The 21,030-nt window shown below is 49.7% G+C and overlaps 1 protein-coding gene across 1 annotated transcript in view; it reads right to left on the reverse strand.

Annotated features, from left to right (window-relative positions):
• Positions 1-5,287: 5,287 nt before the first annotated feature.
• LOC144148863 (uncharacterized) overlaps positions 5,288-21,030 on the reverse strand; it is a 30,865-nt gene continuing 15,122 nt past the window's right edge. Inside the window, exon 2 of the mRNA XM_077680388.1 lies at positions 5,288-7,154. The gene's annotated coding sequence lies outside the window, so the exon portion shown is untranslated. The remainder of the gene's footprint in view (positions 7,155-21,030) is intronic.

The raw sequence follows: 21,030 nt of genomic DNA on the forward strand, positions 1-21,030 counted from the left end.
TCGAGGAGGTGGACGAAACGAGGGAGAATCGCGGCGTGTGCGAAAATGCAATGTTTTGATTTAACTCCCCTAATACTCATCGCTTTAACAAAATTCTTGAAGGAGATGATTGCTAGGACATGGTATTACCTGGAAATGCAAACACCCATGTATCGGCAAAATCTCTTTCAGGGCCCCTTTAAGAGTACAATTTGGCTGTGCGGGAGTGTGGAATCGCAGGGCGAAAGCTGTTCGTAATCCGGTGACTTATTTCGGCACGAATAAGGGTAACGTAGAATCGGCAATGGTTCCATCTGTTTGCCGAAACCCGCATGAGCCGGCACAACTGACCTTGAGTTCCTCAGTCATGGCCTATTAAAACTGGCCGATGATTACCCTCGCAAATTTTGAAAACAGATGTCACATTTTTTATTGCAGTGATATCAAATCTTATGACAATGCTTTATTGCTTCAAATCAATGGCAAACCAAAGGCAACCACGACGTAAACCGGATCGGACAGTCGAGTATACCGCTCCTGAAACGCCCAGCGAAACAACAAATTCTAGCACCTTCCCCACCCCTCAACCCACCCCCTCCTCGCGCAACCGTTTTAGCGGCACTCATGCGCCAGCGTACCGCAGGGATCTTTTGACGTCACTCCGCGTTACCATAATAACGAAGCCATCCCAGCCTCCCTCTACAGCGCCCCCTCTCCTCGTAACCATAGTTATGACCTTGGTTGTGGATCAACAGTGGGCATCATTTGCATCACTCACGAACACCCAATAGCAACGTATGTGGCTACTGAAACACCACGCCAGTACATCAGGCTCCTCACGAGGCTGCCGTCTCACCACCTGGCGCAGCTTCCTCAGAATCGACCTCGATCTACGTTTTCAGCCATTGTCAAAACGCACAGGGCTGAAATCCCGTCGAGGTACGCCCTTGCCGTTACACCGTCCTCCCCGTTGTGGTGCCTGGCACGACCTGAGATTCGTCTCAGCGTTCCGGAAATTGGAAAAAAAGTCGACTTGCCACCATTGGCCCTTCGACAGCTTACGATGAACGTTACAACGACAGGAAACATGTATACACGGATGTCTGAGTAGCGTCATCCAGTTCGACAGGTGCGGTGGTTGTACCAGCAGCTTTTACTACATCTCGATTCCGTGTCGCCCATAACACGAGCTTGACAGCTACAGAACTTGCAGCCATTCGTGAGGCTCTTGATCACGTTATCGGAGCTCCTCCTATAAAATGGGCTATCTTCTCTGACTCCAAGGCTACCTTCTTGATCACGTTATCGGAGCTCCTCCTATAAAATGGGCTATCTTCTCTGACTCCAAGGCTACCTTACAAAGCTTACGGGCATCCCTGCGCTACGGCACCCTCCATCAACTGGTTAGCAAAAGCACCCTTTAAATCTTGCGTGTGTCTATAGAAACAAGCCTAATTACAGCCACACAAACAAGTGGCAACAAGAAATACTGCAGGTAGGCAGCTAATAGCCATCATTGTTGGCGCTTATATTAATGATGGGAACTTCAGTGCACCGCTCCTAAATTCGAATGGTGCTGGCCTGACTCGTACATTTTGGTTCCAAATAGTGTATGGTATAATTATCCAAAGACATCAAAATAACTGCAACTTTTTTAATGGTTATTTTGTAAGGGTTGAGCATCCTGCCCGGGGCGTTCGACCTTGAATGACTCAGTAATCAAAGGTCCGAAGTAGGTCAATGGTGAGGCCCAACATATGACTTGAACCAGAAAACAGAGCCTGCTCTGTCAACATCACCTCCAGAGCAGTGAAGAGGCAGAGGAGCTGGCGATTGCTCTGGCCCTTACTCTACCGGACAAGACCAAGGTGGCCACGGATTCCCAGCAAGCCTACAGAAGCTTCTAGTATGGCTGCGTGTCCCGGTTGGCCCTCCGAGTGCTCAAAGAGAAAAAAACCTGTGAAGGAAACAGTAGAACTATTGTGGGTACCGGCCCATTCTGCGGTGGAGGGTAAAGAGTTTGCCCACCAGCAGGCCCGAGCACTGACTTACCGGGCCACGTCCGCAGTAGAGGCGAGAAATCAAGCATTGCTAACCTACAGGGACATAACCACTCATTACAGGCCCGACAGGATGACGCTCCCAGCACCACACGCAGCACTCACGAAGGAACAGCAAATTTTATACCGGCAAATCCAGACAGAATCCTTACCGCACCACCGTCTTCTCAACCGCATGTTCCCAAACCAATTTGAAGAAGCTTGCCTAACCTGTAAAAAATTAGGCACTCCCCAGCACATGATAAGAGAGTGTAGGTTAAGCCCGAAGCACCCGCCCCCCCCCCCCCCCCCTTACCTAAGCCTCACCCCACCAACCCCACCCTACCCTTTAACGAGAGACGGAGGACTTTGCTGACCAGCCCCGCCCTGGAGGATCAGCTACGGCTGGCCACCAGGGGCCAGGCGACGAGAGCAGCATATGGATTCCCGTGAACAGGGAGCCACCTCCGTCCAGTGTGGAAGTCGCAATGAACTCCTCTTAAATAAAGTTTATTCCCCCTCCACTACCGCCATCCTCATCCTTCTCCTGCTCCTCCACCTCATCATCATTACCGTCATCGTAAGCCTATCTGTGTTAGCTGCAGGAGGAACGTCTTACATTACGCAATACAAGCGTTACGTTTTGTATAGAACACACCCTGAAGACAACTTGGCTCCAATCGAAAAATTACCTCCCCGGAACAGCGCTTATGCCAGTTTTAACGCGAACTTCAATAAAAACCATGCACCCCTCCGTTTAAGGACGACGATGGTTGAACGCGACGCTTTATCGTGACGGATTTTTTGGTTGTCATCTGAGTTTGGACTGAGTTTCGACCATGTCGAAATGGAGCAATCGTATAGACGCCGGCGACATAACGCGAGGGACCCAGGTTTGATTCCCGACTCTGAAGCGTTTCCTCTTTCCCTTCACCCACGATCATTCATCCTCATCGTCAGAGAAAGTTGGCTTTCCTGCAGGCCGATTTCTCGTCATAGACGCCATCAGTGCGAGCACTGAAGCTTCGCTTTAACATAAAGTGGACCATGTTAGCACACGTAAGATCCCGCGGCACACGTAAGTCGAAATCCAACGCAGCGAATAACCCAACGGAAATAAGGTTGTGCGCCCGGAATGCGATGATAGCTCAATCGGATAGATGCCGGTTTAATAACGCGAGGTACCCAGGCTCGATTCCCACCACGGGAAGTGTTCTCTCTTCTTTCCAATTGAAGGTTTATTGCTCGCGTTGAACAAATTGCAGCCAGATTAAACAGCACCGCTGCTAAAATTGCAGGTGTTGCACGCCAGCCAAGACTCAAAATTCGAATTCCGTGCACGGGACGGCAATCTAGCCATGGCTGCAGCGTTGTGCGGGAGAACCGTATACGGGGCTCTGGATACTGCGTAAATAATATCACAGCGCAGATACCGTTTTTCGTCTCAAATTGTGCGCATGCCCCGCTATTCATCAGATGTGCTCCTTTCGCCGCAGCCACTGGTAGCTAATGCACCTTGTGGTGAAGCAGTCCCACGGAAATGGTTTAGGTTGTACTAAACTCAGTTTGGGGCAAATGTCACGACGTGTTTTCTCACAGGTATCTCTGGAACTCCGAATACACAGAGATCGTCTGAAGGACCTCCACTTGTGGTAACACAATCGTTGACAGAAGTCTACCAAAAAAGCGAGCTTTTCGTCGGATTTTAGACCACCTGAACTAAACAAAAAACAATGTCAAGCCATCTTCCTTGCTGTTGTAACCATTCGACGTTGCGTTTCTTTTTGAACCTGGATGATTTATGACTTTATCCTTGGATGTTACAAAACCTCGGCGTCACTCCGCAACTCCTGGCTGTTGCGAAACATCACTGTAAAATTCAGTGGGCTTGTAGCTGGAACTACTGCATTTTATAACATGAAGGCTAAGCGGTGTCCTCGCGCCTTTGGTTCACGGGCGAAGTGAAGTGGAAGCGATGCAAACGGCACTTTTATTGATAAGGCTCGCTTCCGGCGGCAAAGGCCTCTGCAACGTCTAGCAGATGCGAAGCGTGCGCGGCGTAAAGCAGGACGCATATTTCCGGTTCGTTTGCAAGCGGGGAGCCCTTGGGAGTATCTTGCACGCGCACTTTTCATGGCTGCGTTGTTTGTACGAGGGCATTCGGTACGTGAGGCAGTCGTCAGTCGTTCGAGGTGCTTGTGTTGGCCCTCGTGGCACGGTGGTAGGGCATTTGCAACGCCCCTATATTGCGGGGAATTTGTAACGCGCGGCAAGACGGTGAACGCTCCACGCACTGAGCGTGTCCTTCGCTCGAGGCTTTCATGGCCGGCGTGTGTAGGCAGCGTTTCGATCCGAAATTTGCTTCAGCGCGCACAATCAGTACAACCCGCGCAACAAGCTCACGATTCCGTCTCCTCAGCCGCACAATTATCCTTCACCCGTCACGTCTGCTGAGGTAGGTCTGTTAGAGCAGCCGAGAACGCTGCTGCTATGCGAAAATAGCTGAAACACCGTTTTTAGCGCAAAGCCATGCCAAACGGGCTGTCAGGCGTGAGAGACTAAATAGATAAATCATGCACCACTCCGTCTAACGACGACGATGGTTAAACGCGAAGCTTACCGGTGAGGCATTCCTGGGTTCTCGTCTGGGTTTCGACTTTGGCTCGCAGACGGTTTGGACTTTGACAGTCTAACGATTTAACTTTGACTCGCACGCAGTTTGGACTTTTGATCGCAGCGGTTTTCACTTTTACCCATCGCCATCTCATTTCGCATGTGTTCAACCATCTTTGCGTTCAACCATCGCCGTCCTTAGACGGAGGGGTGCATGATTTTTCTCATTTTACCCGTCCATGCAGCCCTCTCCAAACCCAAACTGCTTCGACAGTGTCGGAAAATTTCGCAATTGGATAAACGTCGGCTTCTTAACCCAAGCTCAATTCCGACCACGGGAAGCGTTTTTTTTTTTTTTTTTCACTTCACCCATGATCATAATCACCGTCAGAAAAAGCTGCCGTTCCTGCAGTGCGTTTTCGACGCGACACATGCCATCAGGCAGACATAAAAAGCTTCGCTTTAAAAAATGCCCCCATACACCCCGTAGTGCAGCTTTGACGTACCGCCGGTGTTTACCCGTGTGTTACTCCTTACTGTTAATTAAGACTATACGTTGCGTGTTTGTGGTATTTTCTCTGTGTTTTGTAAGTTTCTTGCATCATTTATACCATTTTCAGTTCTTATGTAATGATTCTTTTCTTTTGTAATGACAGAGAGAGATTTCGCTTGGGTTTATGGGAGAATTTATTTATTATCATATCATCGGAACGTTGAACGGTGGGTGGGTCAGCGTCTCGTCATGGTGGGAAGCGGCGAAATGAGCGAGAGTAGTTCACATGCGCAGAACTATTCCGCCAGTGCAGCCGTCGTCTGCTAGGCTGTTCCTGCAAGCACGGCATAACCTTTACCCTTGGCAGTCAGCCGGCTATCTTTATTGCGGTGAACAAGGCGCATGCGATAAGCCCAGCCATCGCCTCCTGTATTTTTGCCATGCCAAACGCATCAGCCCCGAGCGGTCAACCGAGCCTTTTCCGTCTACTCCGGCCACTCTCCCCCAATTGCGGCCTTCCCAGCGCGTTTAGTCACGTGCCGGTTAATCGAGGGGCAAAGCGGGGTGGAAAGCGGCAACGTCGGCGAAACGTGCTCCGCCGCGGTCCTGAGTTTTCTATCGCTGGCCAGAGCGCCGCTACTTCGGCAATCTCAAACATCGGTTGCATAGATTTTCATACGAATATACACTAGAGGGAAATCTGGTGCAACTGTCTAGGGAAGCCGCGCTTCAGCGAGCGGTCCGTCATGTACCGGGGTCGCACGTTCCACTTGTCCTTGGCATGGCTCACGATCAGGCTGAAAAGTTGCCTCTGGCTGCAAAAATGCAACAATATTACTGCAGAAGATTAATCAAATTTGTTTAGGGATCTCTCGGGCATCTCCACATAAGCTCCTGAGCGGTGCCGAGGGACTGGCACGCAGTATACAGTCAGGTGAAGGGTATACAGCTGCCTGAATTAGGTCTAATTTAGGGGGATTCGGAAATCGGGTCGTTTGTAAAAGACGCTATGTGTGTTCTTGCTGGATGGTGAGTTGTGTTTGTGAAGGTGTGTTGACACTGCGAGAGAGACGGTAATGGGTGGTAATTTCATTGTACGTGATCATCCGGTCTCTAGCGGATCTAGTGCCATGGTAGGGGAACGAATTGGGTCCGGCTCGGATGGTGAGTTCTCGAGCCATACTGTGGCTCGAGAACTCCCCCTCCATTCCCCTCCAGGCCAGCATGCTCCGGATCCCAGATGATTTCTACGGGGGACGTTGTGGGTGCTGAATGAATTGACTGTTAACAAGGAAACGAAAGACCACCAGCGGGCGTAGTTTGTCTCACCTAACGGTGGACACTGGAACACCTGCTGGTGGGGGGGGGGGGGAATGGGGAGCACAGTTGTACAGGAAAGGGAGGATAGAGAGGATAGGATACATATATGCACATATACAGGTCTAACAGGGCATATTTGTGCAATTTATACAAGTTAAACACTAAAACACGAAGGCAAAAAAATTCCACACCCACGCAAAAAAAGAACGGCCGCAGTTCAGTTTAGCTGGGGAGAAAGCGGAGAGCCGGGTGGAGTCCTGAGGCGTGCAGGTAGGACCCCAGGGCCTCATGGACTCCGTCCCGCTTTCTGGCACTGCCTGGCGGTCACAAAAACTCTTCGAGAGTGCCGAGCCCCTCCCCCGAAGGCGGCCAACAGTTCGGTCCTCCCTGCCACAAACTGGGGGCGCTCCAGGACCAGATGCGGCAGGGTCTGGACAGCCGCCCGGCAGTGCTGGCACGATGGGTCATGGACGAGCTCCAGGCGGTGTTTTCGCTCGGCCGTCCACACGCACCCCACGCGGAGGCACAGGACAGTCGAGCGTTGCTGTCGGGAGATCCGTGTGGCCCGCACGGGTGGTGGGACCTCTCCAGCGGCCAAACTCAGGTCAGGGTGCTGGGCCCGTACATGCCGCTGGATCAGCAGGCGGGCGTCATCCGCAGCTGCCTGGGCTGCCGTGGGCGGAGGCGGCTTGTTGGAGAATTTTGAGTGCCTGAGGTGAAATAAAGCCGGAGGGTAAATTTTGAACTCCCATTTTAGAATCGGTGATGACTGTAAAGGGGGTCCACTTTTACGTTAGCGCTAATCTAGTGGCGCCTCTTCCCCCGTGGCTGGGTTGGTGGTGCAGATGGTCGGGAAGTTGCGCTGGACCTGATTGTAAGGGCAATGGGAGACGATTGAGAAGGCACCATGCCGCCGATATTCCGCTGCGTCGACGTAATGGACGCCACGTTTCTCGCGGTATTGTTTATGTAACGCTTGTGCGCTTTGCGAACGCTTTTTGATGTTAAATTGTGGGTGCATGTTTCTAGGTATAGGCTTGATAATTAAGTTAGAATAGATGTCGTGAGGGAGTGTGGTTTTGACTTCTGGGGGTTCTAGAGGAGACATTCGTAGCCTCTAGAGAATATGAGCGCCCGTGGTAGCTTTTGGGATCTAGTGATTTGATTGACGAGGTGAGCATCAATGAGTTCTTCCGCGGTGTTATGCCCACGTATGGCTTCGAATTTGGCAGTGGAAGTGCTGAAGGGCAGTTGTAGCGCTTGTTTATAGGCATTTCTGAGTATGAGGTTGACTCTGCTAAGCTCTGTGTTAGTTGGGTTTAGATATGGAAGGGAGTAGGTCAGCCTGCTAAGGACAAAGACTTGAAGGAGCCGGAGGCGTTCAGCTTGTCTGAGGCCTCTGTGTCTATTGGTAACTCGTCGAATTAAATATATCGTTTGTGTGGCGTGTTGTTCGAGTTGGCGTATGAAGTGAGTATTGGATCTGTTATGGTGGATGGTTAAGCCCAAGATTTTGATTACTTCAACCTTCGGGATGGGGTCGCCTATCATGTATATGGGGATATTCTGTATTTGTTTGGCGAACAGGTGAGACCCGCTCTACCAGGCTCTTCCATCAGACTCTTTGTAGAGTGCTCTCAATTTCAGCGTCGCTGTCTTTGTTGATCCAAAGTGTAATGTCGTCGGCGTACTAATCAGAATTAAGATTGGGGATTTGTTGGAGTTGTTGGGGACGGTTAAGATGGCGAGGCTGAACAGTAAAGGGTAAAGAACGTCACCTTGTGGCGTGCCTTTTGGAGGAAGAGTCAGGGTGGTGGAAGTGATATCGGCGATTTGTATAACAGCTGCCCGGTTCGTGAGAAATGGCAGCATCTCCACTCCGTGGATGAGGGCGAGGGTGCGGAGTACCGGGACTCGAAATGACATCCAAGTTGCGCCCCGAGTGACATCTGATTTGCGCCCCACCCGTCATTTGATTTGAGCTGTGAGTTGCACCTTGATTATTCCCTAAATGAAACTGCAACTCACAGCTCAAATCGAATTTCGCTTGATTTTCCCTCGATGGTGGTGTGCGCTCGGATGGACGCGCACGGGCATTGGGAGGTCCGGAGGTACTCCACACCGTTACAGGCGGGGGAGTAAGCCGTTCGACTCTCGGGTACTAACTCACGGTCGTAGCCCAATGGGAAAGACGACTGACACTAACTCTGTCTGGTCTACCAGACACAGACTCGAATCTTGCTGGTGCCTGTGTGATTTTTTGCGATTATATACGCACGGACACGGACGGACGTTGTGCGGTCCTAAGGTACTCCGCGCCTAAAAACTTCTGATATAATTTTATGTGCGCTATCCAGGGCCTATGGAGTGTAAGCCTTTGAGTATCGCCGTGGGTGAAACATCATCAAAGGCTCTAGTTAAATCCAATGCTAGTATAGCGGCAGTGTCATGTTTATGCTGTGGCGTGATTATGTCGTGGGACAGTTGAAGAAGAATGTCCTGTGTGGATATTTTAGGTCGGAAACCAATCATTGCGTGAGGAAGGAGTTGTCTATGCTGTAAATGCTTCATGAATCGGTTGTGTATAAGGTGTTCCATGAGCTTTCCGAGGCAGGAGGTGAGGCCCGGGAGATCGGTCGGAGATGTTTAAGCGTGAGCAGTTTTCCTGGTTTGGTATAAATGTGATTTTTGCGTGTTTTCAGGATTGAGGTAAAGTGCCTTGAGTCCAATGGCGATTAAACAAGTTCGTGATGGCTGTAATGCAGTTATCATCTAGATTCCTTAACATCCTGTTGGTAATCTGGTCCGTACCTGGTGAGAGTTTGGTCTAACTTTAAGGATAGCTCCCTTAACCTTTGCCTCGGAAATCTCTTTAGCTAGTTCGTGGTTGTCTGGGCCGACGTAGGTTGGAAGTGTATCATGGGGGCCATCAGGTAAGTATGTTTCTATGATTTCGTTTATTAGCGTTGCATCAGAGTAGCGGTTTAGACGTTTGGCAAATATCTGTTCGATTAGTTTGCTTAGACAAGAAAGAATGGAACTTGGGCGGTAATTGGATAATAATAACCGATCATCTTTTTTGAAAACCGGTACGACTTTTTTTTTTCTTCAGAAAAGATAGAAAATTGCCGGAGCCTTGGTAATTTTGAATGGTGTGAGTAAGCCTGTGATTCTGCTCCGCTTTGGAGTGGTTGGGATTCATTAGATGCTTCAGTAAATGCCAGGTTCATACTCAGGTTTCCCTTCATCTGGTTGCAAATTTGTCCGATTAAGCTTGTGCAAGGTATGTTGCATGTTCTTGTATTTGCTTTTCCGATTCAGCGAGTTAGAGCGTAAGTTTGCAATTGTCTTTATTGCCTCTCCACCGCTTACTAATGCTTTTCTATGCCTCCCATAAATGTAGCGGATGTGAGTCTGTATTGTCAAGGGGAATTCAGGGTTTAATGTTTTTGTGACCAATTCTGTGTCTTGCATAAGGTGAGTGGTTCAGCTTTGTAGATCTATAAAGTCTGCACTGTCTTGTGAGTCCTGCAGAGCGAGGCCTTGTTTCCTGAATTCATCCCAGTCAATGAGCCATGTTTGCTTAGGTAGCCTTTTGATTGGATGCTTGAGTTCAAGATCGGTTTGAAGAGTAAAGTGGTCACTGCCGAGATTAACGTCTGTTACCGTCCATTGTGATTTCTTTATGCGTATAGTGAATGTAAAGTCTGGCGTAGAGTCTCGTTGTATGCTGTTTCCTATCCTGGCTGGGGTGTTTGGTTTGTTCTCGAATGTAAGGTGATGTATTTGTGCTTGATGCCAAAGGTCCTGCCCTTTTCTCGTGTTTTGGAGGTATCCCCGAGTCGCGTGCGGCGCATGAAATTCTCCAACTATGACTAGGCTATGGAGTCCAGCTTCCTTGCGGGCAAGCGAGAAAAGTAAGTTAAATCTATGATCTTTGGCCTTATGTTTACTGTAGATGTTAAGCAGGAAAAGTTTGGTTTGGTTTAGTTTTGTGGGTAAAATAGTGATGAAATCGTGAGGGATATCAATGGTGTCAATTTGAGTCCTGCTGGCAGGAATGTTACGCTGTACAAGTATCGCCGTGATTGGGTTCTGTTCTGCTTGATATGCTTTATATCTGGGAAGTTTTACAGATTTTCCAACTTCTTGTAAAGCTATAATATCAGGGGGGGGGGGGGGGGGGGTATATGACATTTTGAATATGCAGTTGTAGGACAGCTTTCGTCCGTGAGAAGCTGAAAAGCGGCAAAACCGTTCTCCCAATTGCCAAAGTACACAAATTCTTTAAGGAATTAGGCCACATTGTAAAACGCGTAACCACGGGAATAGCAAGAGTGAAAAAGTGAAATACGAAACGATGAGACTCATGCAGGCACTGATTATGAGCCCGATATCATACAGACTGCCGTACCTCAAACTTACCCGCACCGTAAAGAACCACATAAACATGTTCATCAACACAAAATATAATGCAGCCCTCAACTTCCCAATTTTCACGGTCGCCGAAAAGGACCTCAAATTTGGTTTTTATAACACTTTTAAATACATCAGTTAAGCCACCCTCCTAGGGCAAAAAAAGCGGCTGTTACAAAATAACCACTCCTACCCCCCCCTCCCCCCCCCCCAACCCTGTTAAGGCTCATGTTCGCCGAAAGACTTCGGCAGGTGGTTAGCCTCAAGAAACTGTGCATGTCACCATACTGTGCATACTGTGCATACTGTGCAAGAAACTGTGCATGTCGCCATCAATGTCGGCAACCGGCGCTGAAAGAGACAAGCGCGGGTTCTAATCTTGTACAGGGCCTATTAGTCCAGTGTGTGTGTGTGCGCGCGTGTGTTCATTCAACTTCTAAGGATCGGCGACGGGACACCAGTCGGGGACCCTTCCGAAAAACGGTCCAGCGCGCCACACCGGCTCGGCGTCACCGGACCAGCAATGGGAATTTCGGGAGGCTACGCGGGGAGGCGTGTGCGGTGGGAAGCGCCAATGACTCATCTTGCAGAGGGCATCTTGGTAGCGTGAGACGCTACTCGAACCCCCCGATAAGAAGAACTCCTTTTGTGAGAGCTTAGGCAGCTCATGTCCCCGGCGGAAACGAGGGTAGAGCGGTCACTGTAGTCGTTGGAGGGGGTGTGGAAGAAAGCGACGAAAGGTATTAAAAACGGAGCCCGACAGGAGAGAGGGGCACAGATCCAGAGACTGCGATCCGGGAAGCGGACGCGTCGAGTCACGAGAAGCGCTGTGCAGAATACAGGGAAGCAAAGCTACGGAGTGTAGCCATCGCTCGAGTGCGACGTTTGATCACCCGCCTCCACACTTAGCCAACCGACGTCCGCGCAGCAGCAGCCTCATCGCGGCAGTAATTCTGCCCTTCGTTCAAGCCCGTGCCGGAGCAGCCTCATCGCGGCGTACGCCACCTCTTCGTACGAGCCCGAGCCAAAGCAGACTCATCGCGGCGGGCCCTTCGTTCGAGCCCTAGCCACAGCGGGGTGACCGCAGCGGACTCCACCCTCAAGCCCGCAGCAGCCTGGTTGCGGCGAACGTCAGGCCCTTCCTACAAACCCGTGCCACATCACGCCTAAGCATCCCAGCGACGACGAGCCGTAAGCGGCATCGATCTAGTTGATCCTATTGAATACTATGTGAAAGCTTCTATCTGTCTGTGCTTCCATCTCCTCATGCCCAGTGTGGACCCAGGGTCACTTTAAGAATCCGGACCATCACAACCCCCTCTGCGGAAAAGAAACTGTGCGCCATGATGGACATGTCACTGATCCAGCGACCCATTACAAAAACTATTCCCAACTGAAATCGTTGGATCCAAACCCATACAAGGACAGGCGAGGAGCCAGGATCCAATTGTTAAAGTACTAAAATTATGCAAACACAGTACAGATCAACGCGGGAGTGTGCGAAAGTAGTGAGGCAAGAATCGCCGCAGTGGATTACCTTGGCAATCTTCGTGACTGCATGACCCTCCCCCACACACAGGAACGAAAAAAGTGGAAAAGTGGAACCATAATATATCTGGCGAAAGTACCAAATAGAAGCACAAACGTCATTAGAGGCTCTCCTTACAGCATTTCAAACATCATTACAGACGGAATGGCCGAACGCTTCGAAAAGGTTCTCCCATCCACAATGAAGCTCACATTACATGGACACCCGGACTTGAGTGTCTGGTAGAGAATGAGGCTGCTGACCAAGAAGCACGCCAACCCACATACCGTGCTCCTTGGAGCATGACTTCCATACTCCCCTCCCCGAAAAATATTGAGAACGCCTTCTCTTTCTCCGCGCCGCGGTGGCTCAGTGGCTATGGCGTTGTGCTGCTGAGCCCAAGGACGCGACTTCGATTCCCGGCCGCTTTTCTCATGGAGGCGAAAAGCGTAAACGCCCGTGTGTTCGAGATTTCGGCTCACGTTAAAGATTCCCAGATGGTCAAAATTAATCCGGAGCCCTCCACTACGGCGCCCCTCATCGCCCGTGTAGCGTCGGCGCGTTCAACCCCACAATCAATCAATCTTCTGTTTCTATGCATAGGAACATGATCCTTCGCAGGCCACAAGGGATTCTCGAACCGGATAAATCTCAAACTATGCGCGAAAAAAAAAAGAACAATTTCTATATTTGCGAATCTAGATGGCGAAGTCGTTTGGTAGCAAACATCTGACGTTGACTGAAAACTGTGCTGAATTCGGAAGACATGCACCCGCTTCCACGCAACCTAGCCACGTCCAAGGGTATGCTCAGGGGAGAACAACTCAAATATTACACATTACACTTCTGTGAAGAAATGGGAGGCCCCTTTGAGCAGCTCGTCACTAAAGAGCAGCGTGAGCTGATTGAGGTGGCAGGGAACGAGCTGCTGCGTCCGGGGCTCTAAATTTCCGACCCCGCTCAGCCTCAACTTGGGCGTGCGCAGCGAACTGCAAACTGCAGCCAAAATATACTCATTTTTGTGAGCAGTGGGAGAGAGTGGTGTCGACCTCAGACCTCGAAGACCAGCTTAGGCTTGGGAAGAGAGCCGTTGCAGCGGGCAAATCTCAAGGAGTGCTGGACTAAGCATCCCACCGCTCTGTGTTGGCATAGTAAACGTTTATACTCTCTCTCTCTCTCTCTCTCTCTCTCTCTCTCTCTCTCTCTCTCTCTCTCTCTCTCTCTCTCTCTCTGGATTTCCGTACACCCTCAGCCCGAACTCTCACTATCTCTTACTGAACAAACGTATTCGCTTTCTATTTCTCTCTACAAGAAAAAACGATCCTGTTAATATTGGCGGAATATGCACATGAGGGAATATGCACTTTGAACCACTGAAAGTGTCGCCTTCTTGCCGAAACTGAGCTACACCAAGCAGGCACGAAATTTCACGCCCACATCTTAAGCCACACAAGCGTAGATGGCGTATGTCTTTCTTGTGCAACGGCTATTTAAAACCGTTGAGCTAGTCTTTCCCAGCTGACCTTCGGTGCTTGGAAAGCGGAAATCGTAACGCAGCAACTCCGTTCCAAGCGCTCCTTCGGCGTCGGAGCAAGCTATCGCGTCGTAAATCCTAAGACGTAAACGCTGATGTCACTAGAACTTTTTTTCAGCGGCTATTATTTCTGCCGATAAAGGGAGGCCGGCCAATAGCGATATTATGTGCCTGGAGTCACATCAGTTACACGGAACGCGCGGACCAGATAACAACGTTTTGAGAGAGTTTAAAAGTTATCACATGTGCTTACAGCAGTAATAGTTCGCTTGAGTGTTTTGATTGATTGTAGGGTTTGACGCGCCGACGCAACGCAGGCGATGAGGCGCGCCGTAGTGGAGGGCTCCGGATTAATTTTGACCACCTGGGGATCTTTATCGTGCGCCGAAACCTCGTACACACGGGCGTTTTTGCTTTTCGCCTCCATCAGAAAAGCGGCCGCCGCGGCCGGGAATCGAACCCGCGACCTCGTGCTCAGCAGCGCAACGCCTTAGCCACTGAGCCACCGCGGCGGGTGCTTGAGTGTTTTGTGGACACCTAACCGAAGGACTGGAGGCACCCATTGAACATGTTTTGAAGAGGTAATGAAGAAAGGGGAAAAAGTGTTGCAGGACCCCGCGGAGATTAAAAAGGGCCAAAGGTATGGAAGACAAACTGCTTAGTCCGTAGGGACTGCATTGAATTTTCAGACGCCACTTTGAAAGTCAACATTAGCAAAATATTTTTTTTCTCCAAACACAGAAACATACCAACGAAACTGATGTTCTACATCAGTACGGTCTACATGTAAGCAGATGCGACATAATGCGTTTTCCCACTGAAAATATGCATAATGTGGCTTTCTATTTCAGTGGCAAGAACAAGACGTACTTGCTAGCACTGACTGATGCGTCTTGTACAAGTTTCGATGCCAGTTTTTTGTCTGCTGCAGCGCTATCTACGCAAATCAGCGCAAGGAGCACGCCGTTTACGCAACTGTGCCTACACTTCCGGCTTCTGCCTCTCCGACAAGTAATCTGGTGTTTTGTTATCTCTCAAGGAAGGTTAAGATGCTCACCGAAAAAGATTCCGCATTTTGTTTTTCATCTATATATCAATGACGAGACAGAATGATATTTCCTTCTTTTTTTCGTTCTAACCAGATCCCAAAATTTAGCACGAGAAAGCGTACACGAGGACATATTTCGATTGTTCTTGGCTTAACGAGAGGATAGAAAAAAATCGACAAGAATAATCTCAAGAAAATTCTAATGAAGAATTGTTTGGTAATTACAGTACCCAATAATTGAATCTGATGGTTTCGTTATCCGTTAATTGAAGTATCTGATAATGCTTAATAACCCTTCTGGCCGCATTAGTCGCACTTACGCAGAGTTCCCCCAAGCTTTACTGTAGTGAGGCTTCATAGCATCGCACACAATCGATTTGGGAAGCCAGCTTTACAAAAATTAAGTCACTGCAAGTCCCACTGAGCCCCTCTAAAATCGCTACAAATGCGTAGCTGAGAAGACATTTTTCACGAGACAGTACAGGCAGTCGCCGTCGAAGTTAGGGCCCTGCCCCAGTTACTCCGTCCCAGTTGCGACTCTGAATGCATCTGATCCGCATTAACGTCGTACAGAGTACTGAAGGGACTGGAAGAACGATGCAACTGCTCTACTTTCCTGGCTATGATATCGATTCTAATGCTAAATTCAAACTTACGTCCGCTTTCGCGTTAGTGCGCAGCGCTTAAGCGTCCGCTAATGTGGTTAGGCGGCTTCGTCGGCCCCGTTACAGAACGAACTAAGGAAACACCGGAGACAGAAGGAGAACTGAGGAGGACAGTGTGGCCGAAGTGTGAGCGGGAGTGCACTACTTCGGCCACATTGTCCTCCTCAGTTTTCCTTCTGTCTCCAGTGTTTCCTTCGTTCGTTCGGTTACGGGGCCGACGAAGCCGCCTAACCACATTAGCGGACGCTTAAGCGCTGCGCAATAACGAGGTGTGAGGGGGCGGGTGGTAGGGCCTGATAAGGTGTCGACACCCTACATCAGACCATTTCGGGCCCTTTTCATCCATCTCTCCCCCCTCCCTCCCCCCCCCTAAAAAAAACCTCTTAGCATAGCATAGGGAGGGCGGTATGCCGAGGCGGCGCCACAGAAGCCCAGCACGCGCTGTGTGATTGACGTACATTGGTCCTTCGGCGTCCTCCTCGTTTCTCCTTTCTCTTTCAATAAAGCAACTCTATCTCCTCCGCGTTGCATGACTCATCAGCACCACGTGACATTCTCGCGGGAGGTTCAGACGTGGTTTACAGCAACATGCTCCGCGCCAGCTACGCGCTGCGAGATAACAGCAGAGTAGCGCGCGCCGCGGTGCCTTCGCTAATGCGCGATCACTTTCTGAGACAGTCATGCGCTGCGACCGTGAAGAAATCTACGCTGGGCAGAAATTTCACACGAGGGAGTATAGTATCGTCATCCATTTTTTCCTTAAAACTATATATATATATATATATATACAGGGTGTTTCACCTAACTTAAGCCAGAGCTTTAAAATATTTCAATGCACTCTAAGACGCCGCAACCAAATGCATGTTGTTACCTTTTCTATGTGGTTTTTCACGCTATTTTTTATGTTGCTTAATTAGGTAATTAGTCAATTTTAATTAGCCAACTTTCGAACCACCAAAGATAGTCAAAAGCTCCCAATTAGAAAGTTGAAGAGCAGTATTCGAAACCTCAGAATAAACACTTTCTGTCATTATATCCATTCAATATTAGTGTTTTCCAGCGTATTGAAGATGCCCGCGAAATGCGAAATACAAAAAAATACCACGTCACGTGCGGGCTCGCGCGTCAAGAGTTGCGCGTCTGATTGCCACATGCCGCGGGTTCCAGTTCGACAGGAAAGCCCGCTTACAGTGCTGCGCACAAGATCCCGTGTTCAGTCAGTTCTGCTCCACTGAGCATCGGCGGTTGCGGCAGCGGCGGCCGCTAAGCTCATAAGCAGCCGACTATCGTGCGCCAGCTTTTGTCCGCGCCGCTCCTCGTCACTCCTGCTCGCCGCTGCCGCTAGCGCGGTGGCCCTGCAGCAGCTCGTACATGCGAGACGGGTGGCTTTCCCGCACGACCTGAAACTCAAGATGGCGGATGGACGCGCAACTCTGCTCCCTCCACGCGCGTCTTGATAACAGTGCTTCCAAACAATGCGCGCACAAACTACCATTGGCGCGCCGGCGCTTAAAAAGTGACAGGGCAAATGACGAACCTGTTGATTCCAGCAGGACAAGCGATAACCGCTGCGTCGGCTTATCCCTATTGGCGATCTGTCGCGAGAGAAGCACATCGCTGGCGCAAATGGCACAGCCAACGCCTACGTTGCTGCCCTGTCGCCTTTTAAGCGGCGGCTCGCCTATGGTAGTTTGTGAGCGCAACGTTTGGAAGCACGCGCGAGCCGGCGCGTCACGTGGTATTTTTTTTATTTCGCGGCCATCTTTAAAACGCTGAATAACACTAATATTTAATGGATATAATGACTTAAAGTGTCTATTCTGAGGTTTTGAATACCGCTCTGCAACTTTCTAATTGGGATTTTTTTCCTAGCTTCGTTGGTTCGAAAGTTGGTTAATTAAAATTGACTATTTAATTAAGCAACATTCAAAAATAGCGTGAGAAACTACATAGAAAAGGTAGCAACATGCATTTCGTTGCGTCGTCTTAGGGTGCATCGAAATATTTTTAAACTCTGGCTAAATTTAGGTGCAACACTCTGCATATCTGTGTCGGTGTGTGTGTGTGTGTGTGACTCAGTTCTTTATTGGCCCATAACACATAATCATGCTTAAATTCTGTGGGGCCGTCGTTAGCAAACGCCCGATGCCCCTTTTACATGACCTGCTGTCCCAGAGAAATCAATGTGCTATCGCTGTTGTGCTATCGCTGTTGCTGCAGCTGGAGCTATACATCATGTAGCTTTGTGGATGTTTCTGTACTTGGTGGCCACAGAACTACGTATCACCTCACCGCTACGATGTCTTCTACACGTACATGAAACGCGAACACGAAATTATGAACCAAAGAACAGAAATAGCGCGATTTCTTTCCGTACAAGTGAAATTGTTGCGTGGTTTTATTACAGTAACGAAGATTGAAAATGTGTCGACCCAAATATACCACTAGCAACCATTATTTTATCTCCACTGTCCATATTCTTTGATTTTGCGTGTTTCTGGCTCATATTTTCGTGTTCTCATTTCACTTGTCCATTACTGCACCTCTTTCAAGACGGTTGGACGTGACAGTGTCTTTCGCCACGGGGCGAACTTCACCCTGTCACATGGAATGTATAAAAGTGTGAGAGCCTTACAGATAGGAATGATAGCGTAGCTCTGCGTTCGTGTTGCCGCCACTTGACGCACACACACACGCACGCACACACGCACGCGCGCCCACACACGTACACACACGCACACACGCACACACACACACACACACAGAGAGAGAGAGAGAGAGAGAGAGAGAGAGAGAGAGAGAGAGAGAGAGAGAGAGAGAGTAAATTTTATTGAAAGCAAAACGTCAAGTCATGGGGTGCGCGTCACCAGTACTACGACATAAAAGAGAGGCGGTCGCACCCCTGACTACGATGAATGCGTAACCAAACATGCGGCAGTAGCGTAACATTCGGACGCGGTCGGGCTGCAGGAGCGTGCCTTCAAGGAGTAACCGACGGAACGATTGGTTCCTCATCTTCATAGGACAGTGCAACAACCGTCTATTCAACGAACGCAAAACTGCGTATACCACTGGACACCGAACGTATTTCGACACTGACTCAGATAGGCGTACAAATCGACATCGAATGCCCCGAAGTTTTCTTGATTGATTGTAGGGTTTAACGCGCCGACGCAACGCAGGCGTTGATGCGCGCAGTAGTGGAGGGCTCTGGATTAATTTTGACCACCTGGGGATCTTTAACGTGCGCCAAAATCTCGTACACACGGGCGTTTTTGCTTTTCGCTTCCATCGACGAAGTTTTCTTGAGCAGCCACAAAAGCCCCGCTTTTCGTGCGTTGGAGCATGTCTGTGTAGCCTGCTGCACGAAGGTAAAAATGGACACGGGACACATATCTGCGCCCTCTGCTTTCGCTGCCTCGCCTCACCCGCAGTAGCCTATACGTGGTATGAATTTTTATGCATGGCTTGGCGCCAGGACGAGTGAGGACAAAACGCCCCAAGAAAGCAGTTTCCGTAAAGCATTATAAAAGCTGCTTCCTGTGGAAAGCTCATTCGTGTTAAAGATGTGCCCGGAGCTGGATTATAACGCATCCACAGACATACCAAAAACCTGACTAAAGCGAGTGGGTCGACAGCCTCTATATTATTATTCGGTGCCATTGCACCTTGCGGCCGCTACATTTCCCTAAAAGGCCAGCTGTCAGATCGCAGCTTGCTCCCAGTTGGAAATGTTAGGCTCTGTTTTGCTCTTTTTTTTCGCTGTGCTTAAGTTAGAATACGTACATGGGTGCTACCGGTGGGGTGCAACTAACAGGACCGGTACCGAAATTGTTTTCCATGCCTATGCACTTCTCTTGGCCTGTTGCCGGAAGATTCGAAAGCGTTTGTATTATGTTGTCTTTTAAACGCGGTAGTCTTTCTTGGGCTGCGAAAATTTTGGTCTGTCTGTCTGTCTGTCTGTCTGTCTGTCTGTCTGTCTGTCTGTCTGTCTGTCTGTCTGTCTGTCTGTCTGTCTGTCTGTCTGTCTGTCTGTGCCTCAATTCAGCTGCCAGGCCAAAAGTTAAAGGGACCCTGCAGCACGCTTTGAGCAGTGCAAATAAACCTGCTGGACGTTTAGATTACATTGTCAGGAACACTTGAGCCAAATATTACAGGTGCACATGAAATGGTACGCTCGAAACCTGCGTAAAAAATGAGGGAAAACCAACCGCACTGCCTTCAGTATCCCTCATTATGCAGCACTTTAATTATGTCATTACAGCAGTGGTTGTTCTATTGGGTGTTGCTGGTCAACGTCACAGTTTCTTACTCGCATTACCGGTGACCAGCCGCCGTCGTCGGCGTTGTGCAACCTCTCCTCCACCTGAACCAATACACACAGTTCTGTGTGTGTGTGTGTGTGTGTGTGTGTGTGTGTGTGTGTGTGTGTGTGTGTGTGTGTGTGTGTGTGTGTGTGTGTGTGTGTGTGTGTGTGTGTGTGTGTGTGTGTGTGTGTGTGTGTGTGCGTGTGCGTGTGCATGTGCGTGTGAGTGTGCGTGTGTGTGTGTCCTTCATTCGGAGGTTCAATATTAAGGCCCACCAGTTCAACACCCTTCTACGGGATTATTGTCGTCACTCATGGCTTGTGTGCTTCTTAGACCATGGTTTCTACTATTTTCCTGCCAACCGTGTCTCGGCTTCTGACTGCGTTCATCTCAGCTTGGAGGGAGCAGCAGTCTTGGCAAGTCACCTCCGACAGCTCCTCATCACGAGACTCAGCAACCCCACCTCATCCTGGCGCACCTGCACACCTAGTGCCCCCCACGCCCCTTTGAAGGAAAGTTCAGTCCACGAAGACAGCGCCGCCGCTGACCTGCTCCCTTCATGTCAGGACTCGAACGCCGGCCCTTATTGAACGGTCCCTCTTCGCAAAGAATTCCAGGTCCTTGTGGCCCTGCTAACCAGTTTAAGGCAAACGTGCGCTCAGAACAAACAAGTGGGCACATCACAGGCGGGCCCTCGGCGCATGTTGGCACGAGTGAAGCCACGGATGTTAGCCCTGCTCTTAACAGTCCCCCAAAAGTTATTTCTCCACCAAACCGTCTGACCGGAAGTGGTTCATCCACTTGCAAACGACCAAGCGACTCACGTCCACCTACGCAGCCCACCAGACGTTTAACATCTAACGATGAAATCCAACCAGTTCTAGTTGCACTGAACTCATTCTCTACGTCTAACAACCTCGCCTCTCAGGTTTCACTCAAACAGACGCCGATTCCCCAGCCTCATGAAACCGCTCATGCCTACGACGGACGACTCCTCTTCGAGTCCGCCCTATCCACAACAGCCTCCGACTACTCCGTGCCAAACTGTCGGTGCTTCGTTTTCTTCTGCACCCAATGAACAAGTGCCT

Source organism: Haemaphysalis longicornis, unplaced genomic scaffold, assembly GCF_048455015.1.
Source record: "Haemaphysalis longicornis isolate Haplotype H1 unplaced genomic scaffold, Haemaphysalis longicornis Haplotype H1 scaffold_1, whole genome shotgun sequence".
Taxonomy (NCBI): domain Eukaryota; kingdom Metazoa; phylum Arthropoda; class Arachnida; order Ixodida; family Ixodidae; genus Haemaphysalis; species Haemaphysalis longicornis.